Source organism: Neophocaena asiaeorientalis, unplaced genomic scaffold (genome assembly GCF_003031525.2).
Source record: "Neophocaena asiaeorientalis asiaeorientalis breed wild unplaced genomic scaffold, Neophocaena_asiaeorientalis_V1.1 scaffold581, whole genome shotgun sequence".
NCBI lineage: Eukaryota > Metazoa > Chordata > Mammalia > Artiodactyla > Phocoenidae > Neophocaena > Neophocaena asiaeorientalis.
This window is the reverse complement of record NW_020172732.1, coordinates 3,110,597-3,125,435: the sequence shown is the minus strand read 5'-3', so window position 1 is coordinate 3,125,435 and position 14,839 is coordinate 3,110,597. Positions and strand designations below refer to the sequence as shown.

Here is a 14,839-nt window from a genome sequence, read left to right as displayed (position 1 = left end):
ATACTCTTAAATTTTCCTGATCAGTCTGGCTAGAGGTTTATCAATTTTACTGATTTTCTCCAAGAACCATCTTTTAGTTTCATTGATTTTCTGTATTGTTTTTTATTTGTTTAGATCCTTATTACTTCCTTTTTGGCTTATTTTTGGTTTAATTTGCTCTTTGTTTTTCCTAGCTGAAGTCATTGGTTTGAAATCTTTCTTCTTTTTTAATATAGATGTTTTAGTGCTATAAATTTTCCTTTGAGTATGATTTAGCAGCATCCCACAGATTTTGATATGCTGTATTTTCAATTTTATATAGTTGAAAACACTTTCTAATTTCTTTTTTGATGTCTTCTTTGACCCATGGGTTATTTAGAAGTTTAGTCTCCCAGTGGTTGCAGATTTTCTACATGTCCTTTTGTTACTGATTTCTAATTTAATTCATTGTGGTTACTTTGTATGACTTGAATATTTTTAAATATATGAAGACATTTATTGCTGAGAATATGGTCTCTATCATAGTAAATGTTCTATGTACACTTGAAAACAATGTGTATTCTGCTATTGTTGGGTGGAGCATTCTATAAATGTTAATTAGATCAGATAGGTTGATAGTGTTTTTCAAGTCTTCTGTATATCTGCTGATTTTCTTTCTAGTTATTCTATCAAGTTTGATAGAAGGATATTGAAATCTCTGATAAAGATTGTAGACTTATTTACTTCTTGCAGTTCAATCAGGTTTTTCTTCATATATTCTGATGCTTAGTTATTAGGTTCATAAACTTAGGATTTCTAACTTCTTAATGAATTGACCCCTTTATCTTTATGAGATAATTTTCTTTACCCCTGGTAATAGTTTTGTTCTGAAATCTATTTTGATATTAGTATAGGCCCTCCAGCTTTTTTTTTTTTTAATGGCCATGCCACATGGCATGCAGGATCTTGGTTCCCCAACCAGAGATTGAACCCATGCCTCCTGCAGTGGAAGTGTGGAATCTTAGCCACTGGACAGCCAGGGAAGTCCCAGCCCCCCCAGCTTTTCACTACTATTAGGATAGAATAACTTTTCCTATTCTTATACTTTTAACCTATTTATATCTTTATATTCAAAGTGGGTTTTTTGTAGGCAGCATATAGTTGGGTTTGCTTTTTTACCCAATTTGGTAACCTACACCTTTTAACTGGGAGTTTTTATACCATTTACATTTAATGTGATTATTTATAATGATTAGGTTTAAATCTACCAGCTTGCTACTTATTTGATCTTTCTTTGTTCTCCTTTTCCCCCTTTGCTGCCTTCTTTTGGATTGGTGTTTTTTATGATTAAATTTTTTTATTATCTTATTAGTTATAATTTCCTCTTTATTTTAGTGTTTGATTTAGAATGTATAGTGTTCATCTTTAATTTATAACAGTTTATTTCAAGTTACACTCATATTTAGTATAAGCACCTTATATAAGTATATTAGTATATTTCCATTGCTCCCCTCCCAGCCTTTGTGCTGATGTCATACATTTCACTTTTACATGTTATACACCCCATACCACATTGTTACTATTTTTATTTATATTTTAATGGGATTTAAATACGAAAAAAAGTATATTTACTCACATAGTTATCATTTCTGATGCTCTTTATTTATCTGTTGAGTAGGTCCATATTCCTATCTAGTATGATTTTCCTTTTCTCTAAAGGACATTTCTTTAACATTTCTTGTGGTGCAAGTCTGCTTGTGATGAATTCTTTCAGATTTTCTATGTTTGAAATAGTCCTTCTTTCACCTTCATTTTTAAAAAACAGCTTTTTTGAGGTATGATTCACATACATAATTCACGCATTTAAAGTGTAAATTCAGGACTTCTCTGGTAGCAAAGTGGTTAAGAATCTGCCTGCCAATGCAGGGGACATGGGTTCAATCCCTGGTCTGGGAAGATCCCACACGCTGCGGAGCAACTAAGCCTGTGTGCCACAACTACTGAGCCTGTGCTCTAGAGCCTGCGAGCCACAACTACTGAGCCCATGTGCTGCAACTACTGAAGCCCATGCACCTAGAGCCTGTGCTCCGCAACAAGAGAAGCCACTGCAATGAGAAGCCCATGCACCACAATGAAGAATAGCCCCTACTCACCCCAACTAGAGAGAAACCTGCGCACAGCAATGAAGACCCAATGCAGCCAAAAATAAATAAAATTAAATCTTAAAAAAAGAAAAAAGTGTACGGTTCAACAGTTTTTAGTATCTTCACAATTATGTGCAACTACTACCACAGTCAATTTTAGAATATTTTCATCACCTGAAGAGCCCTGATATTCTTTTTTTTTTTTTCCTTTTTTGGCTGCACTGCACAGCTTGTGGAATCTCAGTTCCCTGACCAGGGACTGAACCTGGGCCATGGCAATGAAAGCCCAGAAGCCTAACCACTAGACTACCAGGGACTCACCAAAACTGGTATTCCTTAGCTGTCACTCCCCAGCCCTCTGTTTCCCCCCTCCCCAAGCCCTAAGTAACCACAACACTTTTCTGTCTCTATAGATTTCCTTATTCTAGACTTTAATATGAATGGGATCATGTAGCATGTAGTCTTTTGTAACTGGCTTTTTTCACTTAGCATAATATTTTCAGGGTTCATCTATAATGCAGCATGTATCAGTACATTATTTCTTTTAATGGCAGAGTAATATTCCATTGTATGGATACACTATATCTTGTTTATTTATTCATCCATTGGTGGACATTTGGATTGTTTCCACCTTTTGGCTATTATGAATGTTCACCTTCATTTCTGAAAGATATTTTTCCTGTTTATAGAATAGTAGTTCGATAGTTTTTTCTTTCAGTACTTTATAGATGTTTTTCTGCCTGCTTCTTGATTACATTTGCTCTGATGGGTAAATCTGCCATTATTTTTATCTTCATCCTCTAAGTAATGTGACTTTTTTCTCTAGCTGCTTTTAAGATTTTCTCTTTATCACTGATTTTGAGTAATTTATTATAATCTGCCTCGGTGTAGTTTATATTTATATGCTTAGGGTTTGTTGAAGTTCTTGGATTTGTGGGTTTATAGTTTTCATCAAATCTGGAAATTTTTTAGCCAGTATTTCTTCAAATATTTTTTCTATCTCTCCCTTTTTTTAGAAATTCCAGTTACAAATATACTAGGTCACTTGAAGTTGTTACACAACTTATTGATATTATTTCCTTCCTTCTTTCCTTCCTTCCCTCTCTCTCACTCTCTCTCTTTCTTTCAAGTATTTTTTCTGTGTTTACTGTTGGATAATTTCTGTTGCTGTGTCTTCAAGTTCACTGGTGATTTCTTCAGCAATGCCTAATCTGATGTTAATCTCATCCAATACAATTTTCATTTCAGATATTGCAGTTTTTAATCTCTAGGAGTTTGATTTGTTTTTTTTTAGTACCTTTAATGCCTCTACTTAACATGTTTAACATTTTCCCTAGCCTTTTGAATATATGAAATGCAGTTATAATAACTCTTTTAATGTTCTTATCTAAGAATTCTAACATCTATGTTAGTTCTGGGTTGGTTTTGGTTGATTGATTTTTCCTCATTTTGACACACATGTAAACTTTAAACATGCATATTTGGCTTAATAATGTCAATATTAATCAATATGTCTAACTCCCTTTCAAATAATAAAGGGACCATAGAACACTTTTAGTCATTCTCTTCCATTGCACATGTGATTGTCATGTACTTTTTGTTCCACGTTGATTGTAAATTAGCAGTATTATTTTTGTTTTGTATCATCAATTCCTCTTCACTGTTACCCACATATTTACCAGTTTCTTTGTCCTTCATTGTTTTTTTGAATTTCTCTTAAAGTTTTGGGTTTGATTTTTCTTCTTTTTTGTAATATGTATTAAATAATTCTTTAAATGAGGATTTATTTGACATATATTGTCAAAGTCTTTGTCTAATGATAATATCTCTACTATGTTCTCATTTAAAAATAATAAATTAGCTGATTATAGAATTCTGCATTCACAGATACTTTTCCTTGATCTTTTGAATATATTATTCAATTTCTTCTGGCTTCTCTTTATGCTGTTGAGAAGTCTGTTTTCAGCTTAGTTATTTTTCCTTTGTGAATAACTTGTGTTTCTTTCTGGCTATTCTGAAGATATTTCTGTTTATCTTTGGTGTTCTGTGGTTTCTTACACTCTGCTAATTGTGTCTTTAATTTCACTTATCCTGTTTGAGACTCATTGTGTCTTGAGTGCACCAATTCTGAAAAAATCTTGTCTACTGTATTTTTAAAGTTATTAACAAATTGAGATATAATTCACATACCATGAAATTCACCCTTTTAAAATGTATATACAATTCAGTGATTTTTAGTATGTTCACAAAGTTGTGCAACCATCATCACTTTCTAATTCCAGAACATTTTTATTGCCTGGAAATGAAACCCCATATCCATTAGCAATCACTCTCTATTCCTTTCTCTCTCCAGCCCTGGCATCTGGTAATGTACTTTTTGTCCCTGTGGACTTGTCTATGTGCCTATTCTAGACATTCCTTATAATTGTAATCATATAATATGTGGCATTTTGTGTCTGGCTTCTTTCACTTTGCATAATGTTTTAAATGTTCATCCATGTTATAACATGTATCAGAACTTCATTCCTTTTTGTGGAAAAATAATATTCCCATGTAGGGATATAACACATTTTGTTCATTCATCAGTTGATGGCATTTGAGTTGTTTCCACTTTTTGGCTATAGTGAATAATACTGCTATGGATATCCATGTACAAGTTTTTGTGCAGACATATGGTAACTATGTTTAACTTTCTGAAGAATTGCCAAACTGTTTTCCAAAGTGGTTGTACTATTTCAGTAGCCATAATCTCTTGAATATTGCCTTTCTCCTATTCTACCCTCTCCCTTCTTATGGAACTCTCATCAGAGATATGTTGGAGTTCTTTATTTTATATTTCATGTCTCTTTACATTTTCCCAGTTTTTAGCTTTTTGTGCTTCATTCCTCAGATCTGTCTTCCAGTTCATTAATTCTTTTATTCAACTGGTTTAATCTTTCATTCAACCCATTTCTTGAGTTTTCACTTTAAAGAGTTTAATTTTTTATTTCTGAAAGTACTAACATTTAAAAAATAAAGTTGTATAGTTTTATTTTCCTCCTTAATCAATTTATTCTTTTTCATAGTACCTTCTTTTTGATGGCTTTATTCCTTTTTCCATATTCTCTTTCATAATGTTGTTTTATTTCAAGTTCTTGGATGTGGACTCTTGCTCAATGTGTATTGTTTTCTCACATATTTTGTTGTGAGATTACCTTTATTGAGGCTTTTTTTGCTTTTGCTTCTACAGTTGCTTCAGAGAGATCACCAATCATAGCTCAGTCATTGTGTTAACTTCTCAATTTGAGGCTTCCTAAATCATGCATATTATATTCATTTTATCCCCAAGTTTATGAGAGGCACAGGCCTGAAATTTTCAATTTAGGGGGAAGGGTTTTTCCTCCAACTTAAAGCTGAAAAGAGATAGACAAGCTCCTTTCTCACCTTGTCCTGGTAAACATATTTCCTTTCTAGTTCATCTCTTACCAGAAAGAGCTGCCATTTGAGGGTCTTGGCTTTATCTAAGGATTCTTAGCTCCTCATGCACACCCAAATCCTCATTTCTTTTTTCCTGCATGAATATTAAATATTTTTAATATTAAAATTAAAAATTGCATGAATATTGGTCCCAGTAACCCTTTAGGTTACTGGGACCAAGTTTTCTCCAAGGCAATTAAAGCTCCACCCTACCTTACCTCTTCATTTTGGGCACCTAGGATGGATGGAGTTTTTCCTCCCTCCCCTCCTTCCTTCTCAGTCATACTTTAAAAATAATGTTTATTTTATTTTTTCTAGCATTTCTGTGTCTTTGTACTGGATGGTTAATTTTGGATATCTTAGATCATTGTATTATCAGAAATCTCATTCCTCACCATTAATGTGGGGAAAGTAATTTATTTACTTAAGAGCATTTTTAGAATTAAATGAGATAATATATATAAAGTGCTAAGGTTAGTGCCTGATATGTAAGTGCTCAATAAATATTAGTTATTACAATTTTTAATTAATACTGATTGAGAAGCCCTACATAAGAATGCAAATCCACATAAGGAAAATTACTCAAATGAATTTAAAAATTAATATTTTGGCTTCCTCTTAGGATGTAATGTTGCTTCATTTAAAAGTTTGCTCCCTCCCTCTTTTCCGGTTATTGTGGCACGAGGCACTATGAACTGCAAAGTCTCCCGAGACACCCTCTACAGAGACAGCGTGGGAAGTCCTGCACGGTAACCAGCGCAAGTGCCAGATGTTTTTGGAGACAGTGGAGCTTCAGATCAGCCTGAAGAGCTATGACCCTCAGAAGGACAAACACTTCTCGGGCACTGTCAGGCTTAAGTCCACTCCCCTCCCCAAGTTCTCCATATGGGTTCTGGGGGACCAGCAGCATTGTGATGAGGCCAAGGCTGTGGATATCCACCACATGGACATAGAGGCCCTGAAGAAACTCAACAAGAATAAGAAACTGGTCAAGAAGCTGGCCAAGAAGTATGATGCCTTTTTGGCTTCAGAATTTCTGATCAAGCAGATCCCATGAATCTGGGCCCAGATCTGAATAAGGCTGTCAAGTTCCCTTCCTTGCTGACCCACAATGAGAACATGGTGGCCAAAGTTGATGAAGTGAAGTACACAATCAAGTTCCAGATGAAGAAGATGCTGTGTCTGGCAGTGGCTGTTGGCCACGTGAAGATGACAGATGATGAGCTTGTGTACAACATCCACTTAGCTGTCAACTTCCTGGTGTCATTGCTCAAGAAAAATTGGCAGAATGGCGGGACTTTGTACATTAAGAGTGCCATGGGCAAGCCCCAGCGCCTGTACTAAGCCACAGCTTAATAAACCATACTCCCACCATTAAAATGTGAACATACAAAACTTACTGCTTGAATATATATGATTTTGTATTATATATCCTTGAGTGTCTCACCTCATTTTTATCCTGCTCTACTTAGCATGTGGGTGGTCAGGGAACAGTCTTTATTGATATTTGTTGCCTGATTCAATTGGTATGTGTATTTTTTTCATTTTACAGATGCATTTCAATTCATCATAAGGTGGCTTGTATTATAAACATGTTTATACTTTCTCTATTAAAATATTTACATTAAGCTGACATAAAATTAGATAATTTGAAATTCATTTTATTGAGAAAAAATTAATCTCTCAGTCTTGTTCTAAAATATTTATTTTCCACAAAATATGTACTTTGAAAAACATTGCATAGGTTATTAACAGGCTATCTGGTTTATTTCCACTTAGGAATATAATTCATTGAAAAGAAAGGCATATCTGATTAAAATGCTGTGTGGAAGTGACCTTTTCCATGTTCTTAAAAGAGAGGAATGATGGAAGAAAAAAATAATAATGTTTTTAATCTGAGTCTTTATGAGATCTTGAAATGGATGCTATTCTTTCTATTTCCTCTCTGTAACAGATACTGTGTTTCTGATTCTGTGTGTGTGTGTGTGTGTGTGTGTGTGTGTGTGTGTGTGTGTGTGGTCCCACTTTTGTTAATGTGTCTTCATTTCTCAGTGAAATGAAAGCTGACCTAGAACCGTGGTCACTCCTGTGTCAAAGTTGCAACAACTGTGGTCACTGAGCAATTACCATGGCAATCTGACTGGTCCTGAAGGGATAGTTGTGTTAGAACAAGATCTAAAATAATCTGTGGAAGGGAATGAACTGACGATTCAAACTGCAATGTAATTTGATCTTGTGTCTGTATTTAACCAAAAGAACCAAATTTGTAAACAGATACCTTACTCTGCAGAAGGATAAAAATCCTAGAAAACATTTAAATGCTCTTTGTTTCACTCAGTTGCTTTTTTTTCACAATTTTATTTTAATACTGAAATACTGATAGAGCCCTAAGAAAGACATACAGGATTGTATGGTGTCTATGTCCAAGTAAAACGCTTTTCTTTTGGATTAAACTTTTTTGAACTGGTATACAAATAAAAAATGTTATTTTTTTCTTTTTTGAAACATGAGATCCTAAAATATTTAAGAGGTACTTACCTGATACAGATTATTAAAATACAGAAGAAAAATTGAAAGAGTGACAAAGTGTGTAGCAGTAGGACGTGTGTTTTCATTCTTTTTTTTCCAGAGGGGTAATAGATTTGTACTGATCCATTTACCTTCTCTCATTTGCTCACATCTATTGTTCAGCTGTGAGATTTTTGGCTGGAGTAAGTACACAGCTGGAAGCCAATGAATATCCTGCCTTTTTCCAAACTGTTCTTTGTTTGTTGCTTTATCCTCGTTCTTTCACTTATTCAGCATCTACTGAGCACCTGTTCTATACCAGGCACTTTGGCAGGTGGTAGAGGGTCCTTATTGAACAAGACAATCAGGGCTCCCTTGATGAGTGTCTAGTCCTGGATAGGTTTTCCCCTTTTTTGCTCTCTTTTCTTTCATTCATGCATTTTCCTGTCCTTTTCTTTCTCGACCCTTTCTTTTTCTTACTTTTATTCTTTCCCTCATTTTCTTACTTCTTTCCCATTCTTTCTTTGGAAATTGTTAAAGGGCTTCCCTTTCTATTTCAGCCTTGTCTAGGATCAATAGATGAGGCTTATTTCTTTGCACTGCACTCTTTTCCCATGGGAATTCAGGGACATTCATAACTTTTGGCCTGACTTAGCTGTGTCAGTCCCTCCTCTGAGGAAAATTGGTTGCCAGCTGATGAGGGTATCATTTCCTCTACTGCCATGGAATCATACTTCTCTGCCTTTCATCAAGCTGCCAAACTTTGTGAAGAGTGAATCCTTTGGGGGAAGACATCTTCCTGTCTCTGTCTACAAGCAATCATTAATTGTTGTTAAAACCATTTTTTTAAAATTGGTTTTTATAGCCACGTACCTAAATTTACCTCCAATTTGGTTCCATTGGTCACAGAATAGTTTTACCTTGCTGGCTGAGTATTTTCATTTCTGCTGAGCTTCCCACAGTGAATATCAGAGAGCATTTTCCAGCAGTATTTTTGTGAAGGGGTGGGGTGGATAAAGCTCTAATATAAATTCCGATATGGCCTTTGTCCTATTGCTTCCTGACACAATGTAGTAAGAAATCAATGCGGTTAGAGTCACAAGTGACAGTAGATAAGGATAAGCAAGCTGGGTTCATCTGAAAGCACAAATGAATCAGAATTATAGGATTTATTTTAGCCCTTTTTTTTTTTTGCGGTACACGGGCCTCTCACTGCTGTGGCCTCTCCCGTTGTGGAGCACAGGCTCCGGACGCGCAGGCTCAGCGGCCATGGCTCACGGGCCTAGCCTCTCCGCGGCATGTGGGATCTTCCCAGACCGGGGCACGAACCTGTGTCCCCTGCATTGGCAGGTGGACTCTCAACCACTGCACCACCAGGGAAGCCCCTGGAAGAGTTTTTTTGATCCACTTCTGCCTCTTTAAAGTTGAAGAGCAGAGATGTCAAGTGACTTGCTAGAGATCACACAGCAAGTTAATAATAGAGCTGGAGCTAGAACTCAGGTCTCAATTCCCAGTTTTCCTTTTACCTGGTAGGATATAGGAAGTAGGGTATAGGGAAAATTATCTTTTGGGGGAGAGGGAGATTTATTGTTTGTTGGAGGAGGATTTGTCAAATCCACAGGTTTCAAACTTTTGTACTCTTCAGCTGAGTATCAAAGAATCTAGTTTCATATGATCCTTGTGTAACTAGCTAAGATGTGGAAAAGAGCTGGTATAAAAATTAAGTGCTGTCCACTGAATATCCAGTCTGTGTCTGTTAACTTCTATATCCATGGGTGGGGTTCATTTTTATGTCTTGGTTATTGATGTTGCTTATTGTGTAGGAGAAATGTGATTTTCCCCCAACCTCAAGTGCTGCAGTTGTAGGTGAAGTTGGGGAAATGAATATGTTTTTGGTGAGTTGTTTTAATGGAGAAGTTTAAACCTGAATAAGCAGTCAGAACCCCAAGTTCATCCACTTACTTACTTTATTATTTGAGGTGGTTTAGTAGAGTTTAATCTCAGTTCTGAGGAAGTCATTCGGACTCTGGCTTTCCACCCTCTGAACAACTAAGAATCATTTCTTCCCCGCTCCATTGGTGTGGATATTCATTTTTATTGCTGTGGTAGCCAGGCTCCAAGATGGTCCCCAGTGATCCCTTACCTCCTGGCAGTCATGGTCTTGTATAGTCCCCTCCCGTGTTGCGTCAGAGTTTGTCTGTGTGACCATCAGAATACGGCAGACATAATGTTATATCACCTTTGAGGCTACCTCATAGAAGACATTGTGGCTTCTGCCCTGGACCTCTTGTATCCCTCACTCTGGGGAAGCCAGCTGCTAGTTATGAGGATGCTAGGACAACCCTATAAGAGGTCCATGTGGCATGGAACCGAGGCTTTCTATCAAAAACCAGTGAGGAACTGGTTGAGGTCTTCTGCCAATCCCCATGTGAGTGAGCCGTCTTGGAAGGATGTTTCAGCTCTGGTCAACCCTTCAGATGACTGTAGCACCAGCTGATTGCTTGACTGCAACCTAACAAGAGACCCTGAACCAGAAGCACCCACCTGAGCCACACTCAGATTCCTGATTCCAGAAACCATGTGGGATAATAAATGCTTGTTGTTTTAAGCTGCTAAATTTGGGGGATAGTTTGTTACACAGCAATAGATAACTAATATAATTTACAAGACAGAAGTTGAACATTCTCAATTTAAAGGCAATCATAATAACAATAGATGTAGATATTTTTATTATGAGATGAGATGTTTTTATTTGACTTAGAAACAAAAACTATATGAATACTTGGCCTATCTTCAGTATTTTCATTTTAAACAGGAAACTGAAGAACAGAAAAATTAAATGATGTAGTTATTGGAGGGAGTGGTGGTAGCTAAGAATTGAAACATACTTTTCTTTTTTCACTTCTCTTTTAAATATGGCTCTATTAAAATACTAAGTAAAGACTAAGTCCAAAATGACACCAACAAATTCAAAAGAGAGAGGTATGTTTGAGGAAACTTCCATTTAAGGAGAAGTTTACTGAGTGCTATTGTGTTTCCTTGTTTTTGTTTTGTTTTGAATTGAAGTATATTGTCCCCTGCATCGGCAGGCGGACTCTCAACCACTGCGCCACCAGGGAAGCCCTTATCTATTTAATATATAGTAGTGTGTTTCTGTCAATCCTGAATTCCTGAGTTATCCCTCCCACACCTTCCCCTTTGGTAACCATAAGTTTGTTTTCTATGTCTGAGCCTATTTCTGTTTTGCAAATAAGTTCATTTGTATCATTAAAACAATATATATTTATTTATTATTTATTTATTTTGGTGTGCTGGGTCTTAGTTGCAGCACATGGGATCTTTAGTTAGGGCATGCGGACTTCTCAGTTGCAGCATGTGGACTCTTAGTTGCAGCATGCAGGCTTCTTAGTTGTGGCATGCATGCGGGATCTTGTTCCCCAACCAGAGATCAAACCTGGGCCCCCTGCGTTGGTAGCGTGTAGTCTTACCCACTGGACCATGAGGGAAGTTCCTCATTTTTAAGATTCCACATACATGTAATATCATATGATATGTGTCTTTCTCTGTCTGACTTACTTCACTTAGTATGATAATCTCTGTGTTCATCCATGTTGCTGCAATGGCATTATTCCATTGTTTTTATGGCTGAGTAGTATTCCATTGTGTGTATATGTGTGTATATATATATATATATTCTACATCTTCTTTATCCATTCATCTGTCAATGGACATTTACGTTGGAAAGCTATTGTTTTAATATTAAATCATTTCAAGTGGTCTGAGTCATTTTATCTTTATACACAGGTTAATTATGCCATCTTCAATCAACTTGGAGAGGGTTTCAATGGATCATTTTTTTTTTTTTTAATGGATCATTTAACTCAGGCCTAGATATGAATATTTTTGATCAATTCAGCAAATGTTTGTCAAGAACACCACTGCTAGCCAGAGAATACATAGATAAACAAGATATCTCTGCCCATGAATGGTTTATAGGTTAGTGGCGGGGCGAGTAATTTCAGTAGTGGGGGAAGAGTTCTGATACAGGTATTCACAGAAAACATGCAGCATATAGAGGAGGAGAACCTAAGTCAGCGTGGGACGACAAACGACTTTCTCAAAGTTCCACAGCTGCTTTGTAGCATTTTGAATCCATCTTGGCTGTTTTCTAGACACAAGGGGTAATAACAAGACTGTATGCTGCCTGCCTATTAACTTTCATGTATTGATAAGGTCTCTGTTTTTCTACAGAGACCCTTTCCACCACATTCATTCACTGAGATATTATTCAAACCTCTTTTTAAAAAGAACTTCCAAAAAAATAAATAAAAAGAACTTCCTTTTGGGCTTCCCTGGTGGCGCAGTGGTTGAGAATCTGCCTGCCAATGCAGGGGACACGGGTTCGAGCCCTGGTCTGGGAGGATCCGACATGCCGCGGAGCAACTGGGCCCGTGAGCCACAACTACTGAGCCTGCGTGTCAGGAGCCTGTGCTCCTCAACAAGAGAGGCTGCGACAGTGAGAGGCCCGCGCACCGCGGTGAAGAGTGGCCCCTGCTCACCTCAACTAGAGAAAGCCCTCGCACAGAAACGAAGACCCAACACAGCCAAAACTAAAATAATTAATTAATTAATTAAAAAAAAAAAGAACTTCCTTTTTCTTTCAACCAGGATAAACAGAATGAAACAGAGACACTAAGAAAAAGAAACAGTAAAATGCAAAACAAAACCCAGGAAGTATAGAAGTGTTGGAAACATGAATTAGGAGACTGAACTACATAATGTAAAACTGTAAGAATAAAACATTTAGGGTGTGGAACTCTGAAAAAATTCATTAAACAAATCTCCTTAGTGATTTGTCACAATTATTTTAGCTACTGGTCAGTAAGGAATTTGTGGCAAAGTGCTGATTGGACTGGAAGGAAAGATTGCACCTGTGGATCAATTTGGTAGAATCTGGAACTTAATTCTTTTAGTTTGAACAAGCAAGTTTCAAACATTCTAGAGCCAAGGGAACTTCCAACAGTCTTTCATGAATGAAGCAGTATGAATGAACAGACCTTTCATGACTTCATTTTGAACTCTGCCTGCAGACCAGAGGTCAGCAGTCCCTTGGATCCCAGGAGGCTGCACAATGCCTGGAGGTCCTGGTGGTGCCGGTAACTGGTGCTGTGGAGCAGGCGGGGGTAAAAGAGAAAAGGAATAGGGGCAAAAGACAAAAAGAAGGGGACTGGAAGAAGTGAAGAAGGTGAGAAAGAAAAGAGAAAGAAAAGGAAGAATTAATAACTATGGTTTGTTGAGCACTGCTAGCCACTGTGCTAAGTGCTTTGCAAACTTTCTTCCAATCCTTACAACAGCTCTATGAAGTTAGTGTTGGTAATACCTCTGTTTTACTGATTAGGGTACTGAGGCGCACGTGAGGTCATTTGCCAAAAGTCATACAGTTGGTAAGTAGCAGATCTGTGATTTGAACTCCGGACTATCTGACTCCCAAATCTAGCACTTCTAACCATGATGCCATGAAGGAAATATATTCTCCTACTGCAGTGTGAAAGAGGGCCACTACAGACAACCACCCGGGCTGTTCTCTGGCTGGCCCTTGGAGGTTTTTTTTTTGTTTTTTGTTTTTGTAGACAAGTCTTTAACAGAACGAAGATCCCTTAATTGGATTTGCCTGTTATCCAATATTGCACACCACCTCCCATGCTGTGCTTCAGTTCCCTACATGAATCAGTTAGAACCTTTCCATTTAGTCTAATGAACCCTAATTCAGACAAAGGTAACTGTCACCTTTTGTTTCATCCTGTGCTTTTATTTTTCAAGTACCAGAGCCGACCTCTGAACTCAATCTGCACTTGCCTATTGATGCATAAATATCTATAATATCACAGTAAATTAAATTCTGTTTTAAAGGGTTTCTATTTAACAATCTGTCAGGACTTTCACAGCATTTGATTTCTGGTCGCCTCTGTCCAGTGACAGGTTTATCTCAATATGGCTTGATTAATGAAATCTTTTATTTGGTGTAAGCAAACCTATTATTACCATAATCTCTTAATGCTTGCTTAGGCAACATTGGGGTCTGGTGGCAGGGACTCTCAAAACTTCTGGCTTCTTTAGCTCCCCCAGAACACTGGGTGAGATTAACGGGTGGGAGACCCATGCCCTCCTAATGGGGATCATGGTAATGTTAGTGTCAGCTGAACGATATAGTACTCTGTCTCAGAGGCTTGGCCAAACTCCCTTTTAACCTCTGGGGTTTAAGAAATGCTTTTGACTTCATGTCAACAGATCCGCCTTTCTCTCCTTTGCTACCTTGTCCTTGCATGCCAGTCATCGGGGGGCGTGGCTAACATCTCCCTCGGGAGCTGAGAAATTGCAACGTGCCTTGTTGTAGCTGAGAAGTGGGATGAAGTCTAAAATAAAAGAATGTATTGAAAAAGAGTGTCTTAATGAAGCCAAGGGGCCAGGCACTAATAGCTCTTAAGAAACAGAAATGACTTTATGATGGATATTCCACAAGCAACCTTTTCAGAAAAGAAGAGTGCAACTGAATTATGTTTTGTTCCTAACAAGTACTTACCTCGGAGAGGAGCTGCCATTACTGCTGGATTATCTTCTTTGTGTCTTACATGCTTCCAAAACACTGGAAAAGAATGTCTTGGATTTCACATAGACTCAACGTTGTCACTCTGTTTTACTTTGCTATTAAATATTTACTAACGTTAAAAGTGAGGCATTGAAAATAAAATCAGAAATTTGTTTGTGCTGCAGAA

General features: G+C 37.2%; 1 pseudogene; it reads left to right on the top strand.

The window, feature by feature from the left end:
* Positions 1-6,248: 6,248 nt before the first annotated feature.
* On the top strand, positions 6,249-6,902 carry LOC112396642 (60S ribosomal protein L10a pseudogene; annotated as a pseudogene).
* Positions 6,903-14,839: the final 7,937 nt, after the last annotated feature.